A 14,264-nucleotide genomic window follows, 5' to 3' on the forward strand; every position below is an offset into this window, starting at 1 on the left:
GGCCCAACCCAGTGATAAATGTGGGACCCAGGAAATTTAACAAAAATCCTCTACCCCTGGACAAGCAGAGCAGGACTAACTCCATTTTGTGCTACACCTGCCACCTCCTGTATGACCCCCACATAACCTGCTTATTGCTTAAGGCGCTGCCCCACCCTAGTCAAGCCACTGGGCACACCCTAATCGGAAATCGGCTCATAACAATGTAACCCTGCTTTGTGCCCCCCAAAACTGCGCGCCAATTCTGACCAAAGTAATAGGCCAGCTCAAGTGGATACTATAGGGTAAGGTGTAATTCAATTGGCCACCTGAGTGTGGACCGACATGACTGTGCAACTTTCTGTGTATCCCATGGGCCACTGGCCCCTATAAAGCTGCTATGCCTCTTAGTCTCGGGGTCCAAGTCCCTGCTCTGCTGTGTCGGGTATACTTGGACCCAGGCTCGAGCTTGTAAATAAACCCTCGTGTGTTTGCATCGGTGTCGGCTCCTTGGTGGTTTCTCAGATTCGCAATCTTGGGCACAACAATAAATATTTTGACTGACTTCTTTCTAATCTCTTACTATGCATATGTAAGAGATATCTGCTTTGTAATAAATATTTCAGATATACTATACATTTAATATTTCAGCCTTTTTATTTTTTAAGGTTATATCATATTTCTTGGGAGTGGAACTAGTACTTGGGGCAGATTGGAAATTACATTGTGCATATAGGCCCCAAAGCTCAGGACAGGTAGAGAGGATGAACAGAAAATTAAAGGAGACCTTAACTAAATTAGCCCTGGAGACTGGCAGGGACTGGGTGACTCTCCTCCCCTTTGCCCTATATAGGGTGAGGAACTCACCCTATAAAATGGGACTGACCCCCTACGAGATCATGTTCGGTGTTCCTCCACCTATTATCCCCAATTTAAAACCCGAGGTGCTTGCTGAATTTGATGATCACCAACTCCTTTTCTCCCTCCAAATGTTACAACGAACCCATGAGCAGGTGTGGCCTAAGCTGAGGGCCCTCTATGAGACTGGGCCACCCCCGGACCCCCATCGATATCGGCCGGGTGACTGGGTGTACGTGCGGAGATACCAACACCAGATACTTCAACCTCGCTGGAAGGGACCCTACATCGTGATCCCGACCACTCCTACTGCTCTCAAGGTTGACGGGATTACTCCCTGGGTCCACTACACCCACGTCCAGCCTGCTGACCCACACGCCATTCTCAAGGACTGTGTTCCAGAATGGAAAAGCCAACCAGACAAGGGCAATCCCCTAAAGCTAAGACTCCACTATTCTCACTTATTTCTCACCTTCAAGACTTCCTAGTCTGAGATTGTCCTTCAAAATAGAAGGGGATTAGACTTAGTCTTCTTACAACAAGCGGGGTGAGGGGGTTCTGTGCTGCCTTAAACATAGGATGTTGCTTCTTTCCTGGGATGTAAATGGGAGCGAGAAAGCAACAAGGTTGGTTCGAATCCTGGTTTAATCATTCCCCCTGGCTCACTCTGAGAGCAACCTGGACCCATGATTGGGTGCTTCCTTAGGTTCCTCTGAGAGGGGGAAATGTAGAGGCCGAGAAAATTAAGGCCATTCCACCTTAAGTTCGGCTAGCACAAGTACAGCCATCCCAGGCCCCTGTGAATAAGAGCTGAACTTTACCTTACTTCAGTTACAGAAAAAAAAAAAAAAAAAAAAAAAAAACAGCTTATAGCTTAACACCCTAGAAAGCCCCATATTAGAATGAGAACAGAGCTCAATGCCCTTGAAAGCCCCATATCAGAATGTAAACAGAACTTGAGAAATTCCTCCACCCCTTTGGAGGTCCCCTAGACCAGCCCATAAAACTAAGCTGGAACCCACCTCGGGGCCCAAGTCCCTGCTCTGCTGTGTCGGGTACACTTGGACCCAAGCTCGAGCTTGTAAATAGCTTGGACCCAAAACGAGCTCGTGTGTTTGCATCGGTGTTGGCTCCTTGGTGGTTTCTCAGATACATAATCTTGGGTACAACACAAATGTTACTTTCATTACTTATTTCCATGTGTGGCATATGTAATCTAGGGAGATTCAATTTGCCTGTGTTTCTTAGAAGTAAAGAAAGCCTATTTTTGGCATGTGTGCTAGATAAAGTTATCCTATTTCATTTTTATAAAAGATAATACTGTTCAAAAATAATTTGAAACTATGTTAAGAACACAGCAACCCCTTTTTAAATGACTGTTCAGACAAGAGTTACATATGTGTTATTTTTTTTAAGATTTTGTTTATTTATGATAGACATAGAGAGAGGGAGAGAGAGAGAGGCAGAGACATAGGCAGAGGGAGAAGCAGGTTCCATGCCAGGAGCCTGATGCAGGACTCGATCCCAGGAGCCCAGGATCGTGCCCTGGGCCAAAGGCAGGCGCTAAACCCCTGAGCCACCCAGGGATCCCCCTGCCTTTTTTAAAGATTTTCTTATTTATGATAGACATAGAGAGTATATGTGTTATTTTTATTAGATGAGAGAAGATATGAAATGTGATTGCCTTCATATATAGGTCAATGGCTATAATTTGGCTGCACATTAGAATCTCCTTTTAAATATGACTTTTAAATACAAAACTTTTAAACTTGTAAAATGTAACTATGCCTGAGCCCCACCTCTTGGAGATACTAATTCATTTAATCTAGTCTAAGGCTTAGCAACAGCATTTTTTAAAACTCCTGAATTGAGTTGAATGCACAGGAAAGTTTAGGAACACATTTATCAATTGTGTTGTGAAAAGCAACGTACTTCAAACTTGAAGGAGCATACTAATCACTTGGGGTTGGGATTGAGCTTCTACATGTCTAGGAAGCTTATAGGCAATGGTGATTTTGCTGGTCCTCAGACCACCATCTGAACGCCAAGGGTATGGGCTGATGGTTCTTACACTTGGTTGCCTATTGGGATCAACTGAAGATTTTTTAACATACTGCTGTTATGTTAAAGCACCCACCCCACCCCAAAGATTCTAAATTAATTTCTATAGAATGCAGCCCATGCATTTGTTTCTTTGTTCGTTTGTTTGTTTAATTAAGAGCTTTCCAAATGATTCCATTGTATGCAAAGGTTGAGAATTACTGGTACAGAGCAGTGATTCTCAAATTTGTTCAAACATTAGACTTTGCTGGAGAGTTTTAAAAATATGCTAACACTCCAGCTCAGACTAGACTAATCAAATAAGAATTTCTGAGAGGTGGGACTAGGCATGTGGATATTTTAAAAGTACGTCCCATGAATTTTGTGAACAGCTCAATTTAGGAACTTTGGATATAGATAAGGCTGGGAAGTATGTGAGAAAGAGCCCAAACTTTGAAGAAAAGACAAAGCAAAGTTCTAGCTCTTCCTATGCCATTGTCTAACATGTTCACAATACTAGTGGAGTATAAAATATATAAAACAAAACAAAACCTTTTGGAGAAAGTCTTATACAACCAAACAAAACATGGAAGGAGATTATAATAGAAACTCATAATACTTCTGGATTATAAATTTTCATGTTCAACCAAATAATCTATAATTTCAAAGTTAGTACAAGACAACTTTCTTATAATAGAAATACATAACTATAAGACCATTGGAAATGGGCAGATATCAGAATATACCATAAAGCTATAATAATTAAAAATAGTCTTGCTGGGCAAGAAAGGAAATTACGCTACAAAACCCAAAAATGGATCCATGTATTATATTTAAATTTTCTAAATTCAATCAGCTCTTGGAATACTGGCAGCCAAGTCTTTATACTGCAGGCAGGAGAATGGACAAATTTTCTCTGGGGAATCTGACCAGCACAAGAGAAAAAACCCTAAAGAGATTGATATAAGGGTATCCCCAGGAAAGGCAAACCATACTCTTCTGCTATGAATGCCACAGTCAACCAGTCCCATGCACCCATTCAAAGCTTTTACAATTCACCCCCCCCTCCATTCTTAAAAAATATGAGCAATCAAGTGGAGGAAATCCTTTGATAGGAAAGATAAAGACTAAAATGAAAGAACCAACAAAAACAACTTGGAAGTAATACACTATGCAAAGAGAAAAAACTTTAAACAAAACATACTATTGTCAGTATTCCCAAAGATGAGCAAAAGCACAGGAAACCAAAGCAATTGTGGATAAGCAGAACTATATCAAATTAAAAAGCTTCTGTGTATTAAAGGAAACAATCTAACAGTGCCAAAAAGCAATCTGTGGAATGGGAAAAAATATTTGCAAATCATACATCTGATAAAGGGTTATGACTTAAAATATATAAGGAACTCCTACAACTCCATCACGTAAGACAACCCAATTAAGAAATGGGCAAAGACATCTCAAAGAAGATCTAAATATACAATGGGTATGTGAAAAGAGGCTCAATCATCAGGTAAATGCAAATAAAAACTACAATGAAGTAGCAGCTCACCTCTGTTAGGATGGCCATTACAAAAAAAGGTTGGCAAGAATGTGGAGAAATTAAAACCCTGTGCACTATTGATGGGAATGTAAAATGGTACAGCTACTATAGAAAACAGTATGGAGTTCCCTCAAAGAAATTACAAATAGGGTTCCTATTTGGTGCAGTTGGTTAAGCATCTGACTCTTGGTTTTAGCTCAGGTTCTGATCTCAGGGTCTTGGGATCAAGCCCCAGATGGGCTCATGCTCAGTGAGGAGGAGTCTTCTTGACTTTCTCTCTCCATTTCCCTCTGCTACCCCTCCGCACATGTGCATACATGCTCTCTCTCTAGTAAATGAATAATTTTTTTTTCAAAAAGAATTAAAAATAGAACCACCATATGATCCAAAAATTCCACTTTTGGGTATATATCCAAAAGAATTGAAAACAGGATCTTGTAGAGATATTTGTGTAACTAAGATACAGAAAAAGATGAATTTGTGTAAGTAAGATATGGAAAAGATGAATGAGAGTAATCCCCAAGGTCTTTCCAATTAATGAAACTGGTAAAAATAAAATCCAGAGCAAATTGGTCATTTTCCTCTTTTTATAAAACTTGAATATTCTAAAATATACAGATAATAAAATCAGAAAGGAATTAAGATGAACAAATAGATAAAGCAGGAGGCTCTCCTAGTTTGCCATCTGTATGAAATAAATACTGATACCTTAATTATCTCTACCAACCCTCACTGTGTTTTGCTCTCCTTCCCTCAAGAACTGGATACCACCTGGGGGTGAAAAAAGTAAGGTGGTTAAAGAAAACCAGTTAGTACTCCTACTGCTCCACTCCACAAAAATCTGAATTTAGAACATTCCAATGCAGACCAAAATACCTCATTTCTAATATCCCAGTTTCTCCCTTAACAGAAATATGTATCCAATTGATACCTCGGCCCTGACTAGAGAGAGAAGCCTTCATTGGCGCTAATAGTTTGAATTGTTCCTCCTTTGGTGCCCCAGAAAATCTAATTTTTGATTCAGTGTTCCACAGTAAGAATCAGAATGAATGAAAAGTTCCACCTTCTTTTGTTCATTTGTAAGGCAAAAGAGTGATTGTGAAAGTGAAAACAGAGAGAAGCAGCAGCGGGATGCTTCCCCAGCAGGCAGTCTTGAGGCAGATACTTTGCAGGAAAACTCCATATGGACATCGTGGATCTAGAAACCGACTCTTAGAATTATCAGTGTGCACAGCGGACCTTTATGCACATCCAGGGTATGTTCATTTTGGTTCAAGGTCCTGCTGGTGTGAGAAAAGTTTCTAATTAAAAAAAAAAAAAAAAAAAGAAAGGTTTTCTGGACCTGGAAGTGGCTTCTATACCCCAGGGAACCAGGGGAAAACAGAAGATGCAGCTGAGTAGAGGATTTCAAGGCCCATGCAGTGCTCACACACCCTACTGAGAATGTAGGTCTTCATTCTAAGATCAGTGGGAATCCCTTGAAGTAAATAAAAGTAGAAAAAGTTTGTTTATATTTCGAAACAGGTAAAATGGATTTGCTTGGGAAGTGTAGATGCAGGGAAAATAATAAAAAGTCATTTTCATCATTCCAGGAGAGAGGCCAGGCAAGCACAGAAGTGGTAGTGGAGGGAAGCAGACAGATGTAATGAATATTTAGAAGATCAGATTGATAGAAACTATTGATGCATTGAATATGGGAAAAATGAAAATGAAGGTGTCCAGGAGTGACTTCTAGGTTTCTAGTTTACAGCTCTAGAAAACTTTTCATTATTTTATCAATATTTTTCTGAAATATATATTATCTATATGTTTATATATTCATTTATATATGATGTAATAGGAAATTAAAAACCATTTATTTTTTTAAAGATTTTATTATTTATTTGAGAGAGAGAGAATGAGCAGTGAGGAGTGGAAGAGGGAGAAGAAGAGAGAAGCAGACATCCTGCTAAGCAGAAAGCCTGACACAAGGTTCAATCTCAGGACCTGGGATCATGACCTGAGTCAAAGGCAAACGTTTAATCAACTGAGCAACCCAGGCACCCCTAGAAACCTTTTAAGAGAAGGAACATAAATCTTCAAAAATAGGTCATTTGGGTTTTTTTCCCCTTATTTAGAGTATCTGGAATTTAAAATTTTGTTTACAACGTGATCAAAGACAAAATAATAAAAACATATTTTAAAGAACAAGACTAATAATGTGATAATCTGCAAAATGTACTTTTAAAAACAAGGTGTTGCACTCTATCTTTCTTCCAAAATCATAACATTGGCCATTTCTCCAAAGTCACCAATGCTAGTACCCTTCCACTGCAATCCTCTCAGTCTCTCCAGTGAATAGTAGGGCTCCCATCCTAAAAATTCAGCTCTGAACAGCCAGAGAAAGTAACTGAATTCAATATCAATGTCATTTTTTGACCCTATGAAAACTGAAAATAATACTGTATCATCAAATTCTCCAGTTTCTCACATAGTTCATCTGGTCAAAGAGAATCAAATACCACATTGCTGAAACATTATCAATTTTCCTGTGGTTATTTTACAAATAAATATCTTTTTCTCTACTTTTATATAGCACATAAAATTTTCATATAGTTGAAATGAACTGTGCAGAGAAAAAGGTAAATGCCAGCAGGCATCTAAATATTGTAGCATCTGTTATATTTTACACTCTGTAATCACAAATCTTATAAAGCTTCATTGCATTGAAGCTGGATTCTTCACAAATTATTGAAGATTGATAGCTGTAGTAATTGTCATTATACTTTTATTTTTATTATATTGAATTATATAAACTTTCTTCTACCTTTTTTCTTTGTTGTAATGTCTTTTCCTTTTCTAGAAAACTATTTCCAATTTCTGCCTTCTATTCTCTTGGAAAAGTCTAAAATGTATGTAATGGAAATTAATACTTTTCAGTTAAGTATCCAAACTTTGTAGGCTGTGTGTGGGCACATATTTATGTGTGTACATGCATGTGCATGCATGTATAGCATTCCTAATTATTAAAACGTCTTTTCTAGAGCATTTAGAAAAAAATGGTTGATACAGAAATACTGAAAGTGTATTACTTTAAAAGAATTTTAAAAGTGAAATGGAAAGAACCACTCTCTGACTTACTTTTGCTATTTGTCATAAAACATAAACAGAATTGAAAATATTTGAAGTTTCAGACTTCTGATAATATGCACATTTCCATTCCCTGTCACCTGCCTTCTTAAGGTCTTCACTCAGTGCCTGGAGCAAACCTCAGACACTACACAAATCTTTATGCCACCTTTTCCAAATTGATTTCATTTTTCCTTTCTTTTAAGTTTTAGACCCTATGTGAACGTCATTTTCCCCTCTTCTTGTTAACTTGTTGAGATGTTACACACCAAGTACATTTACCTCATCTCATTTACCTACTTTCAGAGCTCATGGTTGTTAAGCACTTACTATGTGATGGTACTATGGTAAGTGCTGTTATGATAACAAACCCTGTAAAACTCCATCTTCACAAAAGAGCTAGGTAAATTCTTTTGTAATTGACAAAAGAACTCTATCTGGTAAATAAAGTAATTTCCATTTTATAGAAAAGGAAATAAAACTTCAAAGAGACCCAAGAACTTTGGCCAACACTGTTTAGTCAGGTCTTCAACATTAATCTACCTTAGAGCTACTGTGTATGGTCACTCGAATTGTATACTGCACAACTTCAGTGAATGCCATTCACAGAGCCTATTATATGAATGGCACCCTGTGTAGCTCTCCAGTTCAGCAACCCTATATCTATCTCAAAAGTGTAGTGTCTTTTTACTGCACTATATTGTCATCTCACTAACTCTTTCATATTAAAGTAACAAGAATAGACAGGAGTTGGGGAAAACAAATAATGAGAGTTGGGTTTTGCATTGCATTTCTTGAAAATGCCACTAATGTTTCTAGATAATTATTTTAAATAATTTAATCCTTAAAGCAGCTCTATTATATTTCCATTCGTATATAAAAAGCAATTTATGATCATTTGTAAATAACCTAAGTACAAGCTAAATTATCATTATGGGCTACCTTCAGACACTACACTGTGTAATTTTTTATTATCACTGCGTGAACTAACTAGAAGCCTGAAATGATCTTTTGACACACAGAATTAATCATATGTTGATATGCAAGTTGACACTCATTTTAGGGAGAAATATGTCTCTTTAGCATTTTAATCTACTTATAAACTTCTCCATTTATTCAGAATTGTACATCTCGAAATGATTGTACAAATAGCGCCCTTTCCAAATAAAAGACATATTAAAATAGTGAACATCTGCAGAGACATGGTTAAATGAGCAAAGACAATTCAAAGGCATTTGCTGTCCTAATTCCTAGCAAGTTGACAGACAATGCCCTAAAACTCTCTATCAGATCCAGAATGAACTAATAAGCTAATCAGAGCATAACAAGTCTTTGCCGAATGACTTCATAAGAGAACTGTAAGTACTTTTAAGCATCACTCATGGGTATTTCTTGCTAAACATGTAACTTTCTTCTGAGAAATTTTGTTAAATATTATTAAATCCATGGAGTCTAATATTTTAACTAGTGATTAGGACTCTGGGGTATGGTGAAATGAAGAGATATCTTAATTTTCCTTGGAACTGCAAATTCCTAGACCTCAAAGTCCTCACTAATGATCAGTCCCTACCTTTAGCCTGCTCAGAAGTCCTTACTAGCTACCTTTAGTCCTTACTGGCCTGTCATGAAGCTCAATCTCACAACACTGAGATCATTATCTAAGCAGAAACTAAGAGTTAGCCCACTTAACCAACTGCACCACCCAGGTGCTCCAAAAGTTCTCTTCTTGAGAGACAAATCAAGAAATAGACTCTTAACCATAGAGAACAAAATGACAGTTACCAGAGGGGAGGAGAGTAGGGAGACAGGTTAAATAGGTGATGGGGATTAAGAAGTGCACTTGTGATGAGCACCTGGTGAGGTATGGAAATTATACACCTGAAACTAATGTAATACTGTATGTTAACTATACTGGAATTAAAATTTTTTCAAAAAGGAAAAAGTTATCGTCTCAGGAAAATCCTTTCTTTTAGTTCAAGGCTTTGCAGAATGCCAAGTTTCTGAGGTAAATCTAGAAAACTCTAAGGAATACCACAATTTGTTAACCAAAGTGATTATCTCTTGTCTAAGGTAGCATGCATGTAAAGCATAAAGCTGTCAAAATTAATGGTAATTGATAAGCCGAAAATTGTTCTCATAAATAAATATCAATAATTAAGAAATATAAAAAGTGTTTTTCAAATTGTAACACTTATGACTGCATAAACATTTATTAAGTTACTTTTATCTCATTTAATATGAGAACACTTTATTTCCTTAATGGTAATTATTAGCTGTATAAACATAATGCCTAAATATGAGAAAGATATCTAGATCAAATTAACAATAGTTGATATGGTCTATCTCTGTACAAATCAGAATCACAGTAGGACAACACAAAATCAATTCTCTAAATTAACAAAAAGTGAAAATCTTCAAAAAAATTAGAAAACTCTGTCAAAATATTCCTCCTTTGCTTTCCTTCCTTCTCCTCTTCCTAATCTTTTTTAAATCCAAGTTACAAACCAAGAAGAAAAAAAATGTTTCTACTCCTCTGCAATCATATAGAACTTGATTTCATGACTTTATTATAATTTTTTAGTATTCAATACCACAATGGTAAAGGGCATTAAGACTTTTTTTGCTACTAGTAAATTAGAAAATATTAGTTTTCAATTTTTCCTTTATATTTATTCTTCCTTATTTGAGAGAAGGAAAAAAGTAGATTATGTGAGCATAAAAAGAAAAACAAACAAACCCAAGCCTCTCTCCAAACTTGGAAATTGTCTTTATAAGCTAGGAAAGTCTCTCAGAAGTATATTCAAACAGCCCTAGTCAGAGCTATGTCCACTTCCAACCATAAATCATTTTGTTCAATATTTTTTTTAAATTCTCTGAAATGATACTAATTTTATTATTTCTCAATGTTCTATCTTTGAATCGTCACAGAGTAGTTTCATTTAAGCTGTTTTGAGTGCTAATATTTAGAGAATAAATTCATTTCAAACCTATGGATATCAGTTTTCATGCTGAAAATCATCCAAAGCATGTCCAAGCTAATTCATTTTCTTATTCCCCACACAAGGTGAGCCAAAGGCATACTGCCTATCTCTATGAGGAAACCTGGCTAATGGCCAATTCACAGAGTCTATCCTACAAATAGCTAATACTGCCTTTGTGCTCTACCTCTTTCCAAAGGATAGACAAATTTTTAAAAATAACACATCCTGGAGACAAGACACATTCTACAGGAGACAGACATACTTCAGTAATGATAAAAATCATGTCAAAAACCTGCAACTTTGTTCCATCTGGTAAAACAACCTTATATTCTTCTCTGCAGTCCAGAGGTCACTTGCTACAAGCTTAGTATTTTTAATGGATGTGATAAATCTTCTCCTCACTATTTACTCTTCTCTTTCTCTTATCTGAAAAGACACCTAAGGAAGGTTTTCTTAACCCATACATTATACATAAATGAACACGTACATATAATTTGCAGGTAGAATTAGTCAATTTGTATGTACATGAAACATAGACATTCAAATCTATCATGTCCCAAACTAACATAAATTAAAATAACTTAGCACATTCTCATCACCACATCAACCTCTCACTCCTAAGAATGTTTTTCTGGCATTAGTATTGCCATTCTATCACCCAGACTGTGAGCTCCATGGGGAGCAGGTAGTCATATTTATTGGGTTCAACACTGTAATCTCAGCACTTAATACAATGTCCATTGCTTAACACATACACAATCCTCAATAAACTATTGAATGGTGAGCCAATTCTCTCAGTCATTCAGTCTTAAAACCTGGAAACATGTGACTCATAGTTCAGTGGCCAGACTACTAGCCTTAGGGCCTAAAGTCTTGGTTTCTGTTTTACAGTCTGTCCCTATGTAGGCATGTGACCTGGGGCAAATTACTCACTCTCTCAGTGGGTGTACAAATCGGGGACTGGAAGGATAGGAGGGAAGCAGGCAGCTAGATAGTTTATTAGAAAAAATAATTCGGGATCCCTGGGTGGCGCAGCGTTTAGCGCCTGCCTTTGGCCCAGGGCGCGATCCTGGAGACCCGGGATCGAATCCCACGTCGGGCTCCCGGTGCATGGAGCCTGCTTCTCCCTCTGCCTGTGTCTCTGTCTCTGCCTCTCTCTCTCTCTCTCTCTCTCTCTCTCTGACTATCATAAATAAAAAAATAAATAAAAAGAAAATATAATTCTCTAAAATATTAATTCTAATATTTATTCTGTTACTAAACCACATTTACTTGGGCAATAAGTTTATATAGTTTACCTTAAAATTATTCTTTGTATCCATCCTTCCTTCTCTGTTCCCATTGCCACCCTCCTTACAGCTGACATGCACTATCTCACTGTCAAATCGGTAAACCACAGTAGGTGCTTCTAAATTTGGTTTCTTGGCCCTTTCTTCCTTGCTTCATAGTGCAGTGGAACAACCTTCCTTAAATCTTACAATGGCTTTCCAACTTTAGCATGCACAAGAACCTACAGAGCTTGTTATAGAAACCGATTCTCTAGACACACCTCCACAGACATCAGAGGTAGTATGGAGGTGGTCTGCAGACTACATATGAGAAATTTTTCACTGATATCTAACTCTTTTGATTTTACAACCAGAATAGTAAAGAACGCTTATGTGGGCAAAAGCATAATCCTCAAAAAATGTATTTATAATTTAAATATATGTACACATATATACATTTACTTTTATTATTTTATTATTGAGTCCTAACTGGTCATCTTGTGTTCTCTTTGATGCATTACCATCATAGCATTCAGGGCCCATAATCCATAATCTAAAAGGTCAATTAAAAATTGCAAATTACAACAGAAAGAATGTCCCTAAACTGACTATGTATGTGGAGCGTTTGCCAATACTCCTTCTCTACACTCCCATAATATCCTGTTTATACTTCTATCAATGTATGGTAAGGCAATGTTTGTAAATAGTCATCTGTTTTAAAAACAACTTTGTATTGGGACACCTGGGTGGTTCAGTGAGTGAGCATCTGCTTTGGCTCAGCGCATGATCCCAGGATCTGGGATGGAGTTCCGCATCAGGCTCCTTGCAAGGAGCCTGCTTCTCCTTCTGCCTGTGTCTCTGTCTCTCTCTCTGTGTCTCTCATAAATAAATAAATCTTTAAAAAAGACAAAACAAAACAAAACTTTGTATTTCTCTATTTTCCCTGTCCCTTTTCTATTATACAAGCAGATGCTTGAGACTGAGCACAGCCTCAGCAGGGGGATGTCACGAGGGAAAAATAAAAGTGATCTTATGGCTTTCTTTTAGAAGCCCCTGGAGTGAGGGACTTTGGCACACAACAAATTGTCTTGGCCAGTGTGGGAACAAGATTTAGTCCCACCCATGACACTGCTGGAGCCTAGGACAGAGTAAGAATGGAAGCCCCATAACCACATGTGGAAATACATAAAAGTTGTAACTAAAGCTATCAAACTGGTAAACAAAATGTTTTATTATCTTACTTTGGAAATTTACCCTTACAATGACAAGTGTGTATAAAGTTAGAGCTTTTAAATGGTTAAATGTTTATAAAGTATTAAAGATAAACAAATAACTACATTTTGTGTGTATCTGGTTGTCCTATTCATGTGCCAAAGATATTTGGATTAATAATAAAATATGAATACACATAAGTTATAAACAATTATGTAATTTCTTCATAAAATGTATTTTTCTTGCCTTTAGTGCAATCACTAATTAAGTTATTTTAATAAAGATTTTCACAAAACTTCTCTTCTGTTGACAGTAATTAAAAAGTGAAATGTAATTGTATTCAGTCTATAAAATTTTAATATATTTTCATAAAAGTGTAAGTAACTATAAAAAATGAGAAAATAAATTATTTTCATTTAAAAATGGGCAAAAGAGGGATCCCTGGGTAGCGCAGCGGTTTGGCGCATGCCTTTGGCCCAGGGCGCGATCCTGGAGACCCAGGATCGAATCCCACGTCTGGCTCCCGGTGCATGGAGCCTGCTTCTCCCTCTGCCTGTGTCTCTGCCTCTCTCTCTCTCTCTCTCTCTGTGTGTGTGACTATCATAAATAAATAAATAAATAAATAAATAAATAAATAAATAAAGGCAAAAGAACTAAACAGACATCTCACTAAAGAAAATATGCAGATGACAAATAAGCATATGAAAAAGATGTTCAGCAGCTATTCCCTATGACACTAGGGAATTGCAAATTAAAACAATAAGATACCATTACACATCTATTAGAATGGCCAAAATCCAAAACACTGGCAACACCAAATGCTGGTGAGGAGGTAGAGCAATAAGAACTCTCACTCATTGCTGTGGGAATGCAAAATGATATGGTCACTTTGAAGGCAGTTTGGTAGTTTTATACAAACTAAACATACTCTTCTGATATAGCAATTGTACTTCTTGGTATTTAATCAAGTAAATTGAAAACTTACATCTATACAAAAACCTGCATATAGATATTTACAGTAGATTTATCCATAATTGCCAAGATGTCCTTAGGTAGGGGAATGGATACACTATGGTACATCCAGACAATGGAATGCTATTCAGATCTAAAAAGAAATGAGGTATTGATCCGTGAAAAGACATGGGGTAATCTTAAGTACATACTACAAAGGGAAAGAAGCCATTGTAAAAAATCTACATACTTTATGATTCCAGGTTTATGACATTCTAGAAAAGACTATGGAAGAGTAAAAAGATCAGTGGTTGCCAGTGGTTAAGG

The 14,264-nt window shown here is 36.9% G+C and overlaps 1 long non-coding RNA gene across 1 annotated transcript; it reads left to right on the forward strand.

Annotated features, from left to right (window-relative positions):
* Positions 1-5,509: 5,509 nt before the first annotated feature.
* Positions 5,510-6,609, forward strand: LOC140612114 (uncharacterized). Its single transcript, XR_012013424.1, has 2 exons — positions 5,510-5,673; positions 6,287-6,609. It is a non-coding gene; the product is annotated as an uncharacterized lncRNA (long non-coding RNA).
* Positions 6,610-14,264: the final 7,655 nt, after the last annotated feature.

This window comes from Canis lupus, chromosome 20 (genome assembly GCF_048164855.1).
Source record: "Canis lupus baileyi chromosome 20, mCanLup2.hap1, whole genome shotgun sequence".
NCBI classification, from domain to species: Eukaryota; Metazoa; Chordata; class Mammalia; order Carnivora; family Canidae; genus Canis; species Canis lupus.